Source organism: Thunnus thynnus, chromosome 4, assembly GCF_963924715.1.
Source record: "Thunnus thynnus chromosome 4, fThuThy2.1, whole genome shotgun sequence".
Lineage (NCBI taxonomy): Eukaryota > Metazoa > Chordata > Actinopteri > Scombriformes > Scombridae > Thunnus > Thunnus thynnus.
Window position 1 is genome coordinate 12,126,720 of NC_089520.1, and position 17,230 is coordinate 12,143,949.

Genomic DNA, 17,230 nt, shown 5'->3' on the forward strand with positions numbered 1-17,230 from the left:
GGTCATCTTTTGTTCAGAGATGTTGTGTTGCACATACACAACCATGCCTGACAGCATGGAGACATATACTATGTATGTACTGTAGGCTGCCATCACTGGAGTTGTTTGGTGTTTTTTTCTTTTTTTCTCTCTCTTCCTTTCTTTTTTTCTGAGCAGATGGAAGAGACAGCTTCTATAACATATCACAGTTCATTAGCAGTGAGCCAGAACCGTTTTATTTTATTTCCTTTTCAGTGAAGATTTATTCTTCTCTTCACAGCGCTCTGGATGATGTTCTGTCAGAATCGTACCGTTGTGTCATAGAACATGCTCTTTGGAAAAGACGTGCTCTATCTGTAGCCTGGTCTTCTCTGGCTTCGCTCCAGAATTATGAGGGGAAATGCCTTCATAACCCTTGGTGTAATGCAAATGTCCAAGTCCGTGTCCAACTCTGTAATCCCAGTGGTGCCCTTCAGGGCCTTCAGGGCAAGATATGCCATATCTTAATACAGAATCACTGTCTATCAAGTCTTACACCATTAAGGCTCCACAAACTGTTAACTGTCAAGCTATCAAGTCCCTCACTTTCACCCTCTGTCTCTCACTTCTTATAGACCTCATTTGCAGATAATAGGCCATACTGAGGGAAAAGTGCCCTTTTTAATTATCTCTAGGATTATGAGGTTTGAGTTGTTCCCAAATGCTAATACATAGATCGTAGCCGTGCATCTTTGCATAAGGAGGAGTATATTACCCTTCCATTTGGCCTCTGTTGCTGATGGCTTACAGCTGATCTTTGCACACCTCATTTGACGGGAAAATAAGAGCCTGCAAAGCTCTGCATGAGAGACCTGTGAACGTAATGAAGTTCTGAGATCCGATTAGGGAGTAAATGCCAGAACTCACACAGTTAATGACAGAAATGAAATATTGAATCAATCAGGAACTCATTTTGAATAATAAAAGATACTGATGAGAATGATTTTATGGTGGTGAGTCAAATTCATAAATCAGAACTTACACTATTGATCGGGATGATCGAACTGTATGCACAAACATTTCTTAGATTTTGATTTAATTTACAGTATTATAGGAGTAGATGGGTGAGGTTTGCAACATCAGGTTAATTCAGAAATTGTTTACCTCAGAAAGTGTACTCAGCTGGTGTTCAAAAAGTCTGCTGCAATCATCCAAATTTATTTGCATTTATCGTGCCACTGAGGTAAAGTCTATCCATCTACAACTACAAGGAGCTTAAAACGTACGCTACAAAACACTGGCTTCTCCAAAAAGAGGATGACAAAGAGAAGGGGATCTATTTTCTACAGTGTGGCCTTGTCTGACACTGAATGAATATAATAGGCATGGACATAGACATACTGTGCATGATTCATATACCCAAAAGACCCGTTACAGCGCACCGATTCTATACGCTGTATGATAGACACAAACTACACTGAACACTGAACACCTTCAATTTTTCTGAGTCTATGTCCCTCCAATGCGCACAGGTAAAATATCAGTGCGGGTTACAACAAATCAACAACATTCACAGTCCTCATTAATTACAGCTGCTTTGCGGAGGTATACAGGATTTCAAATCACCCACATGCTCTATATACAGTCCCCAAACCCCACAGTAGAGACTTATTTATTTTCTACTCTTTAATTCTGTATTTTCTTCTTGGCTCGCTTAGCTGCTACTTTGTCAGCGAATGTGGGAGACAAAATAATTGCCTCTATATTTCCTGAATTGATTTCTTGCACAGTTCTAATACAGTGGTCAGGCTGGCACTCAGGCATCCATGACAGGCCCCTTACTGCAGGGTTTGTATTTCAGGCAAGAAAAAAAAACACTTAAGAGTCAAGATTTTTTTTTTTTTTTTTTTTCATTTTCTGCAGCTTGTTATTAAGGTCAAGCATTAGCAATCAAAATAGAAATCCCTCAATGGAAATCCGTTTTGGAAAGTACAACCCACAGTGGCAGCAGAGGATACTACCGGATACTAAACCGACCTTATAATGTCATACAAAAGCATTTTAATATGAATATATGATATGATATGGTGTGCAGTCTGGAGGGTAGGATGCCAAAGTGGTAGCAAAATTTATAAAAAAAATTTATTTATTAGTTTATTTGTCAGGGACAAATAAACATTGTAACAGGTTAAAGTAATATGAAACAGATGTATTGCATATAGGATTTCTAGCCAAGGCTAATTTGTGACCCCTGTCCCTGGTTAGGCTTTTCTACTTAAAAATAATCATAACATATCGTTACCAGAAACACATTAGTTAAATAGAGCTCATAATAAATAGTGACATTCTCAATAACAACATTATTTACATCACATAACAATCAATTTACATGTGTTGGGTATGTGTGCACACGTGTATGTTCCCTAATTCATGGCTATGATGTAATGTATGCATAATATTTATAGGTGCGTGTGTCCATGTACATACAGTACAGATGATTAACAAGACAGGAAATGCAGAAAAAAAACTGTGTATTTTTTCTGACTTTCTTTATTTTTTTTCTTCTTTATTGTTTTTCTTTATTGGCCTCTAAAAACTAATGCTTTTTTTTAAGGGGTTCACAACCACTGCAATATGCACATGTTGGCCTACCAAAAGTCAGCACTGCAGTAGTTTCTTTTTAAATAGCCTTTTCTGCAACTAATATTACAAAAATTATGAGGATGAGATGATGAAGTAGATCATAAACTCGTGTTTTGCCCAAAGCTTTCTCCTCCTGTCATCTATTCTCTTTAATGGGTTGAAGAGATGGAAAGTCTTTCTTGTATGATTTTGCAGCTCTTAATTACTTCACTTTTCATCCTGTTTTACCCTTCACGATGTGTTCCCTGTGGTGAATGTTCAGTATAATGACCCGCTTGAACCCTCCCTTCTGGTGCAGACTGCTCTTTAAATTAGGCAACGACAGAGGTGGTATCAACCACCCACATAACGCACTGCACGAAGGGCCCAGCTCTGGAGAAGCGAAACAAGGACAAAAGTTAAGAGTAGACCACCATAACCGCCATAAAAAAGTATTAAATCTCAGATGTTACAAAATAATTGGTTCCCAAATACCGGATTGGCCCAAATATAAGACGACCCTGATTATAAGACGCTTTGAGCCACTCAGTTAGCAGTAAAGCGGTGATCAGCTTGACTCTGCGGTGGGCGTAATGTGATTGCGTTACCGCGGTAATGCGGTAACTGTGGCAGCTCTAGTTAAGAGATAGGAGAATGTCCACTTACACCAGCTTTGACTCCTGTTTTTCTTCAGATCTAACCTCTTGTCTAACATAGTCTTTCCTCTTAGTAGGCCAGTGGGGTGAAGACACCCTTTGAACCTTTTTAGCACAACTTCATGACATCACGCTTTCTGTGAAGCCCCCCTTCACGCCCTCTGTGTGAGAGAGGGAAGAGGCGACACGCTGGATTGGCAGGGAAAGCAAGCAGAGAGTGAGAGTGCATTAGACCTCTGGCGTCAACTGAGGCATCAATTAATGAGCAGCCCGGGAATGTGTCCATCCAGACACACTCTGCACCACGGTGCCGCAGGAGGCCAGGGCAGGGCCACAGACGACTGGGGGACATGAATAATTGAGGTCCCTGTTTTAAATGTTTAAATGAATTAGGGCCAGGGGAAGAGGTGTTAAGAGATGTACAAGAGGCAGGAAGGGAATGGCAGCAAAAATATCTCCATTATGTCTCTAATCATGAAGCAGGAAAGGTGTTCTTTGTCAGTGGTAAAACGTGCTAAGTCATGTAATTATTGGGGTAAAATAAGTGCATGCTAAGCCTAAGATAACACTATAGCTTTCACAACTGTATCGAGTGGATGCAATGCTTGTTTTGGTCAACCAGGCAGGGATTTGGACAGATTTTTGTCTGCACTAGCTGTGGAAAGTGTCAGCCTTATTTTGCCAAAATCAAAATACATACACATCAGCAGATTCATCACAAATATTCAGCTTAACCACAAACACTGATCAGCAGTTAGGTGAGAATACTACATTCAATCAATATTTATTGATGCATTTCATTTGTTACTGACTTTGTTTTAACAGACATATAGCAAAACTAGTTTTTCTAGGTATTCTCTTTTTCTTCTTCTCTGATGTCTTGGAAGCAGAAGAAGGAATGCTATGATTTTCTAAGTTTTAATACACACTATTCATAAACTGCAACTCTGGGCTTCAAACCGGCTCCTATGCAAACCAATGGGTGATGTCATATTTTGCTGCGTCCAACTTTATATACAGTCTACGGTTACCACATCAATTTTCGACAAGCTAAGATCATTTATTGAATTGGCTTGTACAACACAAAAATGTCAGAAAAAAATAGTCTAAGAATATAGGATATGTGGATTTCTGAAGTCGGAACACAAAAAAGTGGTACCAAAAGTACAACTTTTTAAAGCCTGAGGTGCACATTTACCTGCACACAGCAAGTAAATGTTGCTGCTGAATTGCTGCCAAGACTTTCAACAATCTCAGTCACTCAATCAGGATCTAGAAAAGCACTCTGGTCTTTGAAAATGTAGCTGCAACTCTTTTCCATTCCAACTCCTTTTCTTTCTTTGAACTACTTTACCCTCTTTGAACAGATTTCTGTAATATTAGCTTTATTTCATGAGAGGTTTTGTCAAAAATATTGATTAATTTAACGGCAATCAGTTCCCTAAATGACTGTTTGGTCTAAAACTCCCTATTTTTATTTAATTACTGATGCACTGTATACATTATGTATACTGTAACAGTATACTGTAACAATATATATACTGCTTAACATAACAAAATGAGTGTCATATAGCCTATTTCAGTTCCATGTTTAATAAATTGTACAAAGGCATAGTGTGTGACACTACAACAGCTGATATTTGTACCAGCCAGTTGTCAGCAGGACACAGTGAGTAAACAAAGCCCTACTGATTGGCAGCCGTTCCACTCTACAGAACCCAGCAAAGACGGCTCAAATTGGATGCAAAAACAGCACACTTAGATTTCAATTTCTCCTCACAGATGGGAGCACCACACACATTGCTTGTGATTTGTCTCCAGTACCTGAAACTGGGGAGTAAACAGTGATCAAATTGACACTGTCCCATGCTGGGTGCTCTGGGCTCAAACTGGTTCTGAGGCAGAACAGACACACAGCCAGCCAAAAAGATGAGATAAGAGGTGGTATCAGACTCCTTCTATGTGGGCGGCTTCCTCTGAGCTGCTAGTGCACCACTGCTTCTCCTCTCTCTTTCATTTTCTCCCTCTCACCCTCTCTCACGCCGAAGTCCAAAGCCCAAGAGAAATTAGTCACCCTGCACGCTGTGCTGAGGGAGTTGTTGTGTGTATGTGTGTGTGATTGTGTGAGTGTGTGTGTTTGAAGGAAAGAGAGAGTTCGAGGAAGATAGAGGAGAACAGAGAGGGAGACAGAACAAAATTGTTTTCCATCCCAAGGCTTATAATTCCGCCTTGTATCTGAAAATTGATGCTGGTCTGAAAAAAAGGACATCAATCCAAGCATCAGAAATGTGCTGCAGTTACAGGAACAGCCCCTCTGTAAACAAGAGGAGAGACTGAAAGTGATAAGAGAATCTACAAGAGCCCCTATAAGCTTTAGAAATGTTCACACAGACTCATACAGGGTTTTAGCCAGAGTGCGACAATGCGACAATGACCTCACTACAACCTCCCTGTGGCCAGTTGTATCCCATAAAATCAAGGGCAGGATCAATGCTGTTACAAGCTTCTCGTTTTTAAATTTTATGAGCTGTATCAGCATTTATTTTGTGAGTCAGTGAAACTACAAAATGAAACTGTTGGCTGTTATCTGGTAAACATGCATCGCAGTGTCAGTCAGTACAATCTGCTAAAGATGTTTTTTAGGGAGTGAAAGGCCATAAAAGTTAGCAAAGATTGCATCTTTCTGCTGTTTACAAAGACCAAAAGAGTGATGAGTCGATGTTTGTCGATAAACCATTTTATGTTTCGTCCTCTGCACATCATTTTCCAGCTCCGAAAATTGTAGCTAGATAGCAGTCGAGCACTGACCAACAGCTAACAATGGTTTCCAAACTGTTTTAGACCACAGCACCCCTTCATAAGATTTTTCGCGTCATGAAACGTCTCATTACTGCTGAGCACCTAAAAATCCTGCAACCCAGAAAGCTCATTGTGTTACTATGACAACCAGCAACCGCAAATTGTCATTAGCTGAGGTGTTCCTGTATATTACTGTAAACATTTAATACAGTGCTTTAATTTTTTTTACTTCTTCTTCTATTTTAATATGTTTGAAAACATTAATTAATATAAATGACACCTACATTTAATCTGCAGTGACTGGTTTTTGATTCAGATCTGACTCACCAGCATTTTGTCATGTGAAAAACTAGAGTGTCATCATTAAACATAATGCCACTTTTAATGTAATGATTCAAATGATGAGAATTAAATTTTTGTAGTTATTACTAAATATGAAGTACAGTAAACTACTCTGGTTTTTATATGGATAAAGTTTGAAGTACACTTTAAGTAAAACACAGATAAAATATTTGTCAGTGACACAGTTAAGTCCTGATGAAAGGCGTGTTCATCCATGAGATTTTATCCCTTCTTCAAATTTCTTAAGGGGAATTCTAAATTTGGCTTTGATTCAGAAATGATTAAAATGATTTATGTTGGTTGGGGAATGTTACCAGGGTAACATGCTGGGAAATAGCAGACTCACTGTTTGATGCAACGTCACACGATATACATACATACATATATATATATATATATATATATATATACACACACGTATATATGTCATATGTATGTGGATATACTATACTACCTTGCTGCACCTATACTGTGTATGTTTGAGAGATGTAATAAAAGCAATAGGAAATTTATTGCAAGGTAGAACTGTACTTTTACGGAATACAAGAGCACAGTGGAAGCTTGAACATCTTTCACATTCAGTATAAGACTGTGTTTCATCAGTTAGTCATATTGAAATGCGATTGATAAATCAAACTGCAAAAGAATAATTAAAAGTGAAATGTTCTGTATGTATTTATAGTGCGAGTACATTGTGCACATTACTGACTGACAGAGGAGGCGTGTTTGAACGGATGAAAAAGAAGCATGAACTGCAGCTACCCTTGAGCTAATTCTATCAGATAACACAAATACCCAGATTTCTCTTTCTCATTTCAATCTTGTACATTAGATCAAGGCTCAGGCACTGGCTGCTGCACAATACATTTAATGAAATGGGTACATTTCTTTTGAAGAGTCTGCAGCTCTTCCATTTTTGATATCTCATGACGAAGAAATCTGTCCGACCTCCGCTTTAGGTCACAAAAAATCCAACCCACCTCCGATTGTTTGCTTGATGAAGGGCAGGAGAGCGGAAGGAGGGACCAGCAAAATCATTATAATCACAACAGGGTTGCCATTCTCCTGCTTTACCAACAAAGAAATAACAAGCGTAGAAAATAACAGGCTCATTTTTAAACCCCCGTAATTGCAATTTTCTACCCAAATTGCAGTCTAATGATTACAGGCATGAGGTGGAGCTTGACAACAACATCAGAAAAGAGCAGGAGAGAAAAAAACACATTGCCAAGGACCCTCAGGCACCACGAGAGAGAGAGAGAGAGGGAGAGAGAGAGAGAGAGAGAGAAAATCAGCCAACATAAAATGAGAGCTGTCTTACTCCCATAGGAACCAGGGTTTAGAAGTGGGCTTTTCAAAATCTGCAATTCCCCAACCTTTTCACTGGGACGACGGTTAAGGGCTTGGAGAATTGAGTTCCTTGCTGCTGTGCTGGAGAAAGAGTTGATGGGAATTCAGCGCAATAGCACAACATTGAGAGTGAAAACTGGCCAAATACTGACTACAGAGAGAGAGAGAGAGAGAAAAGGAGGAGTTGGTAGAAAAGCCTGATGCCCAACAAAGCTGAAAACCACCTCCATGGAAGAGTGGATTCCTGAGCTCTGCTGAGGCTGTTTTCCACTCAAACTTCATTGTCCTCAGTGTCCAGAGCACTTGAAGCATCAGCTGGAGAAATTCCCAGGCAGTCACGTGACTGCTCCACTGTACACAGAAGTATGCTCAGGACGGACACAAGCATTTGATTTGGGAGCTAGAAAATGTGAGTTTGCTTGCACATCTCATCCGCTAGACAAAAAGTAATTTGGGAATCTAGTAGAGGTGCAACAATTAGTCGATGAATCAATTAGTGATCATTTTAGTAATTTTAGCAAGCAAAAATAAAGCAAAACTGCCAAATATTTTATGGTTTCAGGTCCTCAAATGTACTCAAATGTCTTCCATTGCAGTAAATTAAAAATGTTAAGTGGTTTTGGGCTGTTGACATTTCAAGATGTTACATTTGGCTTTAGGAAATTGTGTTTTCTGATGTTTATAGATCAAAGGATTAATCAAGAAAATAATCAGCAGTTTAATTGATAATGAAAATAATCATTAGTTGCAGCCATAGAATCTAAAATATATGTAAATCCATACCTGTATACACTTTTATAGATTGCATACATCAGTGGTTCTCAGCTACTGGAACCACTGATGAATTTGAGGATTAGCGAGATAATTAACAAGGAAATTAAAAAGACATATTTTTGCCACATAAATAATGCTTATTTTTTAGACTTTTGCTGATTTTTGCATTTTTATTGAGAAAAAAAACCTCTTCTGATCTCTAAAAACTTGTCGAATGAAAGAAGCAAACATCTTTATTTAGACTGCTCACAACCTGTAATGAAGGGTCTCAAGTAGACACTGCCTCACTTTAAATGGTCTCAAGCCAGAAAGGTTGGCAACCACATAGGCAAAGGATCTAGCAGGGAGCTCCTCTATTATTTATTAATATTAAGTCAAACTGTCAGAGTCTTGAGGATTGATCCCAACAGATTCTTAAGAGATTCTAACAGAACTAAATAAATGTCAACTCTACCGAAAAATCAGGAGGAATCATCGTTTGTGACTAATCACTGTCATCAGTTGTCATATGTCATTATGTCTGCTGGAATCATCGCGTCCGTCATGGCTGTAGAGTTGTGGAGTTGAGAAGCCACTAGTTCCGAGAGGATTTTTCCCCACTCTGGATTCCTATTTCATTTTTTTTTTCAATAATATCCTCAATATTACTTGGCATAGAAACACTGTTCTGACCATTAGTTTTGATTGTTTCTCCTTTGTTTCCAAGAAATCATGTCTTGTCTCTCAGTTTAGCATGGCAGATGGCTCTGAATGGTACAATGAGCCACAGCGATTTCAATATTCTGTTGTTGTAAATAAAACACGCCCCCATAGTTAATAATGACATCCAAAATTGGCCCAGAATCCAAAAGTAAATTCATGTATGCTCCAGACTGTATTATTCATTTTCTCAATAGTGTAATCTTTAGCTCCTGCCAACCATTAGTGGCTCGTGTATGAGAATTTTAAACTCAGTGAGTGGATGTTTCTTACTGAAACGCACTTTGGGAGTTAACTCTTAAATTAAATCTTACGTCATACGCAGGCTCGTACCTTTGAATGACTCTTTTGTACTGATGATTAACTGGGGAGAATGTCACGCTCATCCAAGCCGTAGAAGCTCTTAAACTGAGTCACCAAAACATTGTCTGTGCAAAAAATTATTGGGCCTTTCACTTCTAGAACCAGGTCACCAAAAAAAGCAGGAGTTTAAGCAAAAAGCTGAAACAAACATTTCCTTTCATATGTATGGTGCAAGCTGTTTGTTGTACTCACTGTACAACGGAGGCGTATGAACTTTACATGATCGGGCCCCGCGGCATCACAGTCTGTACTCCAGTCATGTACACTGAGCGGACATCAGAGGGAACTGAGATAATACAATGACATCACAACACACACAAACAGCGTCAAAAGAGCAATAAGAGAGACTGAAGTCTGAACATGTATGCATGTGCCCACACACATCATTCATTCACATTCAACACTCAGAAAAACACCCACTTTTACAAACACGGTTCAGCTGTACACACACTCTCTCTCTCTCTTTCACACTCATACACACCCACAACCAAACATGCACACAGCAAATCAGCATGAATAAATAAGAGATGGAGTTGTGCTTCACAGTCTAATCTCTGAGGGAAAAACAGCTTGCCGCATCGGCAAGGATCAGCCCGGGCGAGTGAGTGGGACACTGCTGGCTTCCAGGAAACCAATTTGTTTGTTTATTGTCTTGGTGTTTTGTCTGTGGTTACAGTTCATTGCAGCCAGCCCATCTTGGGCATGCTCCTTTAAATGGCATCTATAAAACATGGGATGTGCTCTACCCACATCCTCCTCCTCCTCCTCTGTACATGACGGAGCTGCACACGAGCGTCACAATGCTGCATTTCGTTTGCTATGGTTGGGCTTTGAATTTCCCTTTAAACATCCAATGGATTGACCCCAGCAGCTCGAGCTGGCGCTTTGAGAGGTGGAACAAACTGTGCTTTCTAAACACTTTAGCCTATGAACGCCACTGAGCAGCGAATCTCGAGGTGCTGAAATCGGGTGTAATCATGTAGATAGATGGCTGAGTTTTTATTGTTCCGCTAAGCCAAATCTGCAGGGCTGGTGGAGAATACAGTTTCTGAAATGATGCAACACCAAGGATTTTATGGTTAACTTGTGGGGCTGCAGTGCTGTGTTCGCTGTGACAAGCCACTATGCTGTCGTATGTATATGTATCCTGCATACGATGACATGTTTGGCACACTATGGAAAATGCAGACATGTAACTATATACAACTAAAGGACATGTATTGTTTTGTCTCAAGTCTGAAAACACAAGCCAGACTCTCGTATTATGCCCTATTGATCTGACAGAGTGAGCAGGAAGCTGGCGGAGAACACAAATACTGCCTGGGGTGGCTCCTTAAAACTAGAGACAAGCCTCTTATCCATGGTGTTCTCTTCCTCTGGAAATCACCTGGTGGCTCATGCATATCAAGTACTCTCTCCAAGCCTCAGTCAGCTCCGCTCTGCCTTCTTGAGGCTCTGCTGTTTGTTGCAATGTCTGAGTGATGATGGCTTTTTTTTTTTTTTTTTTTTTTTTTTTAAACACACACACAACTGAAATTGCAAGCTAATCTGTCTAACCTGTGCATGCTGGATACGAGTCAGATAATTATGCAGAGCTGCGGTGTCTTTTGGCACCACCAAAACAGCAGAAGCAACCATTTTAGTTTCACTACTTGTTCGGGAATGCCATGCTGTTGTATGGCGACGTTGTGGTGGCAGGGTGTTTACAGGTACAGACCGCAGACTGTATATAAAGATGGATGTAGCGAGGTGTAACGTCACCCATTGGTTTGCAGCGGAGCTGGTTTAAAGCTCAGAGTTTCTGCTTATGGTCGCCGCCATCTTTTCTGTTCGGAGACAGGACCTTCCACATAAGGAGTGCACGGTGTTGCCTTTCACGCTCTGGAAATAAGTCCTGCTACCTCAGACCAAAGCGAATGCTAGCCTCCTGGGAACACCAAGCACTGTGCATTTAGACTAACATTAGCTATTTTATCAAAATTGTGCTAATAGGGCAGGTATTGAAATCAATATTGTGACAATAATCTGACTCAGTTCGAGCCCCGGAGGCGTTTAGAGCAGCAGGTGAACAGCTGTCAAGCAACGCCCACACAGCAAACATCAAAGCTATTATAAGTCTTCAAATCTTATTTATGGAGAAATAATTTCCAAAATGACCATAAGCACACTTATTAGAGGGCCCAAATTTAGCAATTGATAAATTTATAATGACTCATTGTAAAAAATGATTGACTTATTATTTCTAGAGACAAGTTGATGCTTTTTGAATGGGAGTCAATAAGAACCAGCATCTAGCGACCATCAGTGGTATTGAACTTTAAGGTGCTTCCACAGTGGTTTCAGCCCTGAGCCACGGTAGTTGCTGCTTGTCACAGACAAGAATTTATTCCAAGCCTTTACAAATTCCCACTTTTTCACAACAACCATTACAGAGCGCACAAATCTTTTCCAAGTTTCCAGTGTTACTGTCAAATACAGTGGAACTGTCACAGGGATCCCATCTCCAGTAATTCCAGGGTGGCCTTTGCTCTGCCTGTCAGCAATACCAACCAATAACACTGCACAATAAAACCCTCCAGAACAACAGTGGGCCGCAGGCAGCTTCAAGGGCTACTGACGGCGATCTATAAAACAATATAATGGGTTGCCTGTCAGTGAGTGTGAAAGGGAAGATCTACGCCTCCTCTGACTCTCTGAGGGGACTTCAATTAATCACAGCAGAATTGTATCACCCTGCAATAGGAGTGTAAGGTTATTACCATCCCTGTATTCCGCAGGATGAAATGCGATGATAGCACTAATTGAGGGGAAGAAGAAAAAAAACAGCTGACCGCACAACGCTTGTCAAGAGGATGAAGGGCAGATAAAAGAACAGAGTGAACAAGGAGATAGACTTAGAAAAAAAGGAGTGAGAAAAGAGACGAAATGGGAGTGGGGAGAGGGGATGGAGAAAGAGAAATATTCACATTGGTGTGTAAGCATAATCGTAAATATCTACAGTCTGTGTGCAGAGCAGCTGACAGCAAATACAAGAGCCAGTTTTCATTAGGGACTCCATCCATGTCTCCTCAACATAATCCAGCAAGATAACAGCATTGTACTTTTCTTAAGTCACAAACAAGCCGCTTATAGCTGGTGCTTTTTTCGCAATCTGAGTTGAGGGGAATCACACTGTATGGAGGACACGGCCCACGCTGTGAATGCAGCTCCAAGTCCCATTTCAGAGCAGCGATTTGACTTGGCTGTAGAGAGCTTTACTGTGGGGAGCCGTGTTTATGTTTGGGGTTACCTTCACTGAGGTGCAGGCTTCTTGATGGGCCGTGTCAGATGGAAACGCTGAGAAAATATAATGTGTTCTCTCTGGGGGGTACCAAAAACAGCTGAAGATAGATGGATAGATAGATAGATACATAGATAGATGGTAACAGACTGACAGAGAAAAGAGAGATTAGCCTACATGCCAGTTTTTCACAAGATTATCAGTGATGAATCAGTTTAGATTCTTCTTTGATCTCATGATCACATAAAAACTTCTCCTCAGATGAGACCACACACCTCACTCATTTGCCTTTTATATAGATGTATGTATGTGTATATATATATAAATATTTCATTATTACTATTGTTATTATTATTATTATTTACGAAGTGTATAAAAAAAGGAAGTTTCTGCATGGATTTACACACAGAATGCCTTTGTGCACCCAAAATGATCAGACAGATCTCTCAAAGGGGAAACTTGGATTGTGTCTAATTTAAGCAGTCAGTGATGATTTCATGATGCCGCACAGATATGATATTCTCTGTATATCTCGACAGTATGAAGCTGATCATTTGCCAGCCTGCACCTACACCTGTACGCCGCCTTAAGTGATTAGTTTCCAGCAGCCTTCTGCTGTCTCACAAGTTAATAACTATTAAAGGAAACGATCAATAGTCTCATCGATAGGCGTAGTTTATTCATAGGTTTGACTGCTTGGCTGTTTCGCAGTCACAGGTGAGCTATTAGGGTTTTTATTTCTATAAATTCACAATATAAAGAGTTTCCATACAATGATTTCTGTTCATTTTAACGTCCGTAAAAGCCACAAATTATACAGTTTAATGAGCTTAATATATGACAATAAAAATATGTATGAGCATCTCAACCTACCTGTCGTTGTGCTGTCAATTAATCCCGGGAAACGTCCCTTTCATTTATTCTCCATTGTCAACCACAAAAACCAGAGATCTTTTCTTTAGAGAAATGCCATCTCCTTGCCGCTTCAAGTCGCCCTCGACAGCACATAACCTAAAAACGCTGGTCTAATGTCAAAGCTCTCCAGACGCACAATCCCTGAGTCAAAGAAGTCTAAATTGGGGCTGCTGGATACTTGCAGGCGGTAGACTTCAAAGTCTATAAAAGTTGCTGGTCCTCCGGCTCTGACTCACAACTTCCCATCCGCCAGAGCGCCTCAGCAGCTGGACCGTCACTCATAGTTTCTGGATTCAAGCATAATGGGATTTTTTACAATCCTCCCTCCACATACTGGTCGCAGTTGGGTTTTTGGCAACGTCTTCGTGCAGTTAGAGAAATGGATTTCAGGTGTCCGAGGGATGTGAGAGAAGCCGGATCCATCAGTGTGTGTGTGTGTGTGTGAGTGTGTGTGTGTGTGTGTGTGTGTGTGTGTGTGTGTGTGTGTGTGGAGCCGGGAGGGTCTGGGCCGGTGTTTTAGCGCCATCCAGTGGAGGTTTGTGATCCCGGTCTGTGGTGGTGACAGGAAGGAGGGCAGACATTTACCTCACCCAGCTCCGGATGATGGTAGCAGGATGATTGTTACCTTCTTGAAGGCAGAAGCACACTATTTATAGAGTACAAACTTGTCGTTTTCTTTGTTCAGTTACAGTCCATAAATGTCCAATGATTCAGTGTAATTTCCAACATTGTTTGTAGCTTTTTGGGTTGAGTGATAGATTGAATATGATTTTGATAAATTTTCAGCCCCTATCTTGAGGAAATGTATTACAAACAAACCAGAGAGGCCAGTTTATGATGTGATATTGTCTTAGAGAAAGGGCTTATGTACAATGCATACAATTTAGGTACTGTGTGAAAATTATTGGCATGAGGAACCGTGCTGAATTTTATATTTTATAAAAAAAAGCAAGGCTTTTGTGAAAACTGAAATACCCTCCGCCCAATATCTCAAGATAATATATGTATGGCAAACATAACAAAATGGGAACACAGCCACTCATACACATACACACCACATACTTATTATTAAAGCCACCAAATTAGTGAAAAGGACGGCAGCTCTGTGCTGAAGGGCTTGTGCAATATTTTCACCCCATATTTCATATCCTCTGCTCATGGCAAATCGTACCTCCATGGCATACATGAAACTATTTTAGGGCGGCAGGTAAAAAAAAATTTATCAATTAATCATTTGGTCTTTGAAATGTGATGGTTTAAAAAATGAAATTCACCATTGCCTAGAGCCCATGCTGATGTCCTTAATTAGCTCGTTTTGTCCAACCAACAGTCCAGAATCTCAAGATATTCAATTGACTGTTTCACATGTCAAAGACAAACAGCAAATGCTCAAATTTAAGAAGCTGGAACCAGAGATGTTTTGCTTGAAAAATGACTGAAACAATTGACTGATTATCAAAATAATTGCCGATTAATTTCAACTTATCGCTTAAGACTAATCATCTCAGCTCTAAACTATTTGATCTCTTTTTAATATAGGCCTAGTAGAGCTTACAAATATAAAATATGACACAAAACAGAAATATGAGGTAAGAAAAAAATAAAAGACCCTCCCTTGCTCTCCTTAAAAAGTTAGAGGACCCTCCCTTCAACAAAAATAAAAAGTGCAATACCCTCCCCCTTTCCTGACCCCCCCCTCGCCTAATAATTTGTGTACAGTCCCTTACTCAGAAGATCTTGGGTGTTATGACATTAGGCTCCTGACTACTCACCGAGGTTATGATAATACATCTGTTTGTCTCTGACATTCAACTTCCGCTCTCCTCCAGCATAACTGCCCAGTCTACAAAGGCTTTACCCCCAGTAATTGCATTATCATCTCTCCATTTCTCAAGCAGTCTCTTTTGTCTGGGCCCCCGAAAGGCAGGAATGAGTGGAATAATCAATACCAACCTTTGAAATAGCCTGTGGAGATGGGAGACAAGCATTTGAATTTGATTGATTTGGACACCCTCAGAGAGTATTATCATCATAAACCCAAAGCCATCTACCTCATAGACAACTCAGTAAACACACACACACACGTAAGCAGAATCAAAGGGCAGAATACACAAATCCCAGGGGACTGAATACAAAAAATGTCAGCCCATTATTATTGACCGGGCTGAGCTATGAAATTCAAAGCAGATATGTAGACCAGAGCTTTAAAAGCCACACAACTTCATAATTGCCTATGAATAGAGAAGCTTTTATTTCGATTCTATTTATGTCATTTATTACATGACTTCCAAAGTCATCATATTTCTTTCTTCCTCTCTGTCACACACCCACTGAGAGAGGAGATGACCTCATTAATCTTTAGTGCATTGTGTGGACCTATCTTGTCATACCCCTGACACCGTGGTTTGTGACACAGCTCTGCTCATTAAATCATATGACAGGATGAGGTCAGCCATGAGGTAAGGTGTCTCAAGCTGTGTGAGAGCAGATAAAGCCAGCAGTATTAGCTTCTGTTTGAGAGCTCAACAACAAATGTACTGTAGGTGGCAGCTGAGGTGAGTCATGAGGTAAATCCGGTTTGTGTGCATTTGGCATCAAAATCAAATAAAAGTCCCTGTTTTTTTGTGTGTTTTTTTGTCTCTTTGAGGTCACACTGCAGGGGAATGAGAAATACACATCTGCTGCTTCTGAGGCATCATGTGATTTGGCACCTTACAGAGGAAACTTCGCTGCCTTTTTAGGTCTTGTTACTGTAGTTGGCACCTTGCATAACACTCATCACCGCATGCTTGTCATCCTGTGATTACTTTCACATCACACAGGGAACAAGAGCTGTGGGGGCTCCATGGCCCAACACTGATTGTGGTGGTTCGGCTTAAAATAACAGCACCCTGCAGGGAGCAGTGCAAGCCCTCCGCCTGAACCCTCACTCACCTTCATCGCGGAAGTGTGTTTGAAGACAGTGGGACGTCTACCAGAAAATTGCAAAAGGAAAAATAGGAGGCATAATGGCCCTCAGGAAAGGAGCTAGCCATCAATAATGCAGAGGAAGCAGCAGTTAATGCCCCCTTTAATTCAACAGGTCTGCAGATGCCGGGACAGTTATTCTTCCTCTGCTGCAGATGCTCGATGAGAGGCAACTACATCAGGCTTTATGGCTTTGTGTGCGGTTGCACTGCCAGGTCTTTCCCCGACCTCAAGAGCCATTAATGGGTTTTCATCAGGGGCCCACCCTAATGGAGTTTCCAACTTCACCAAGTCTCCCAGGTACCAGCGGGGAGCTGTAGCCATAGAGAAATGAATAATTTCCACACAACGCCAGAATACATGAACTCTATTTAGAGTGAACAGTGAGAGCACTGAAAGCTTTGATAAACAAAAACAAGGCATAATCAAAAGACAGTCAATATTACACTGCAAGAATAACCATATAATTTACAGTATGTTGTCTTCTCAAATTTAACATAAGAGA

The 17,230-nt window shown here is 40.4% G+C and overlaps 1 protein-coding gene across 2 annotated transcripts in view; it reads right to left on the minus strand.

The window, feature by feature from the left end:
• The window catches only part of tafa3a (TAFA chemokine like family member 3a), a 104,682-nt gene extending 90,452 nt beyond the window's left edge, over nt 1-14,230 (minus strand). The window contains exon 1 of one of the 2 annotated variants that reach the window (XM_067586732.1): nt 13,717-14,230. The gene's annotated coding sequence lies outside the window, so the exon portion shown is untranslated. Of the gene's footprint in view, nt 1-9,755; nt 9,869-13,716 lie in introns of those variants that run through there. The other variant, XM_067586733.1, reaches the window with a different exon arrangement.
• Nucleotides 14,231-17,230: the final 3,000 nt, after the last annotated feature.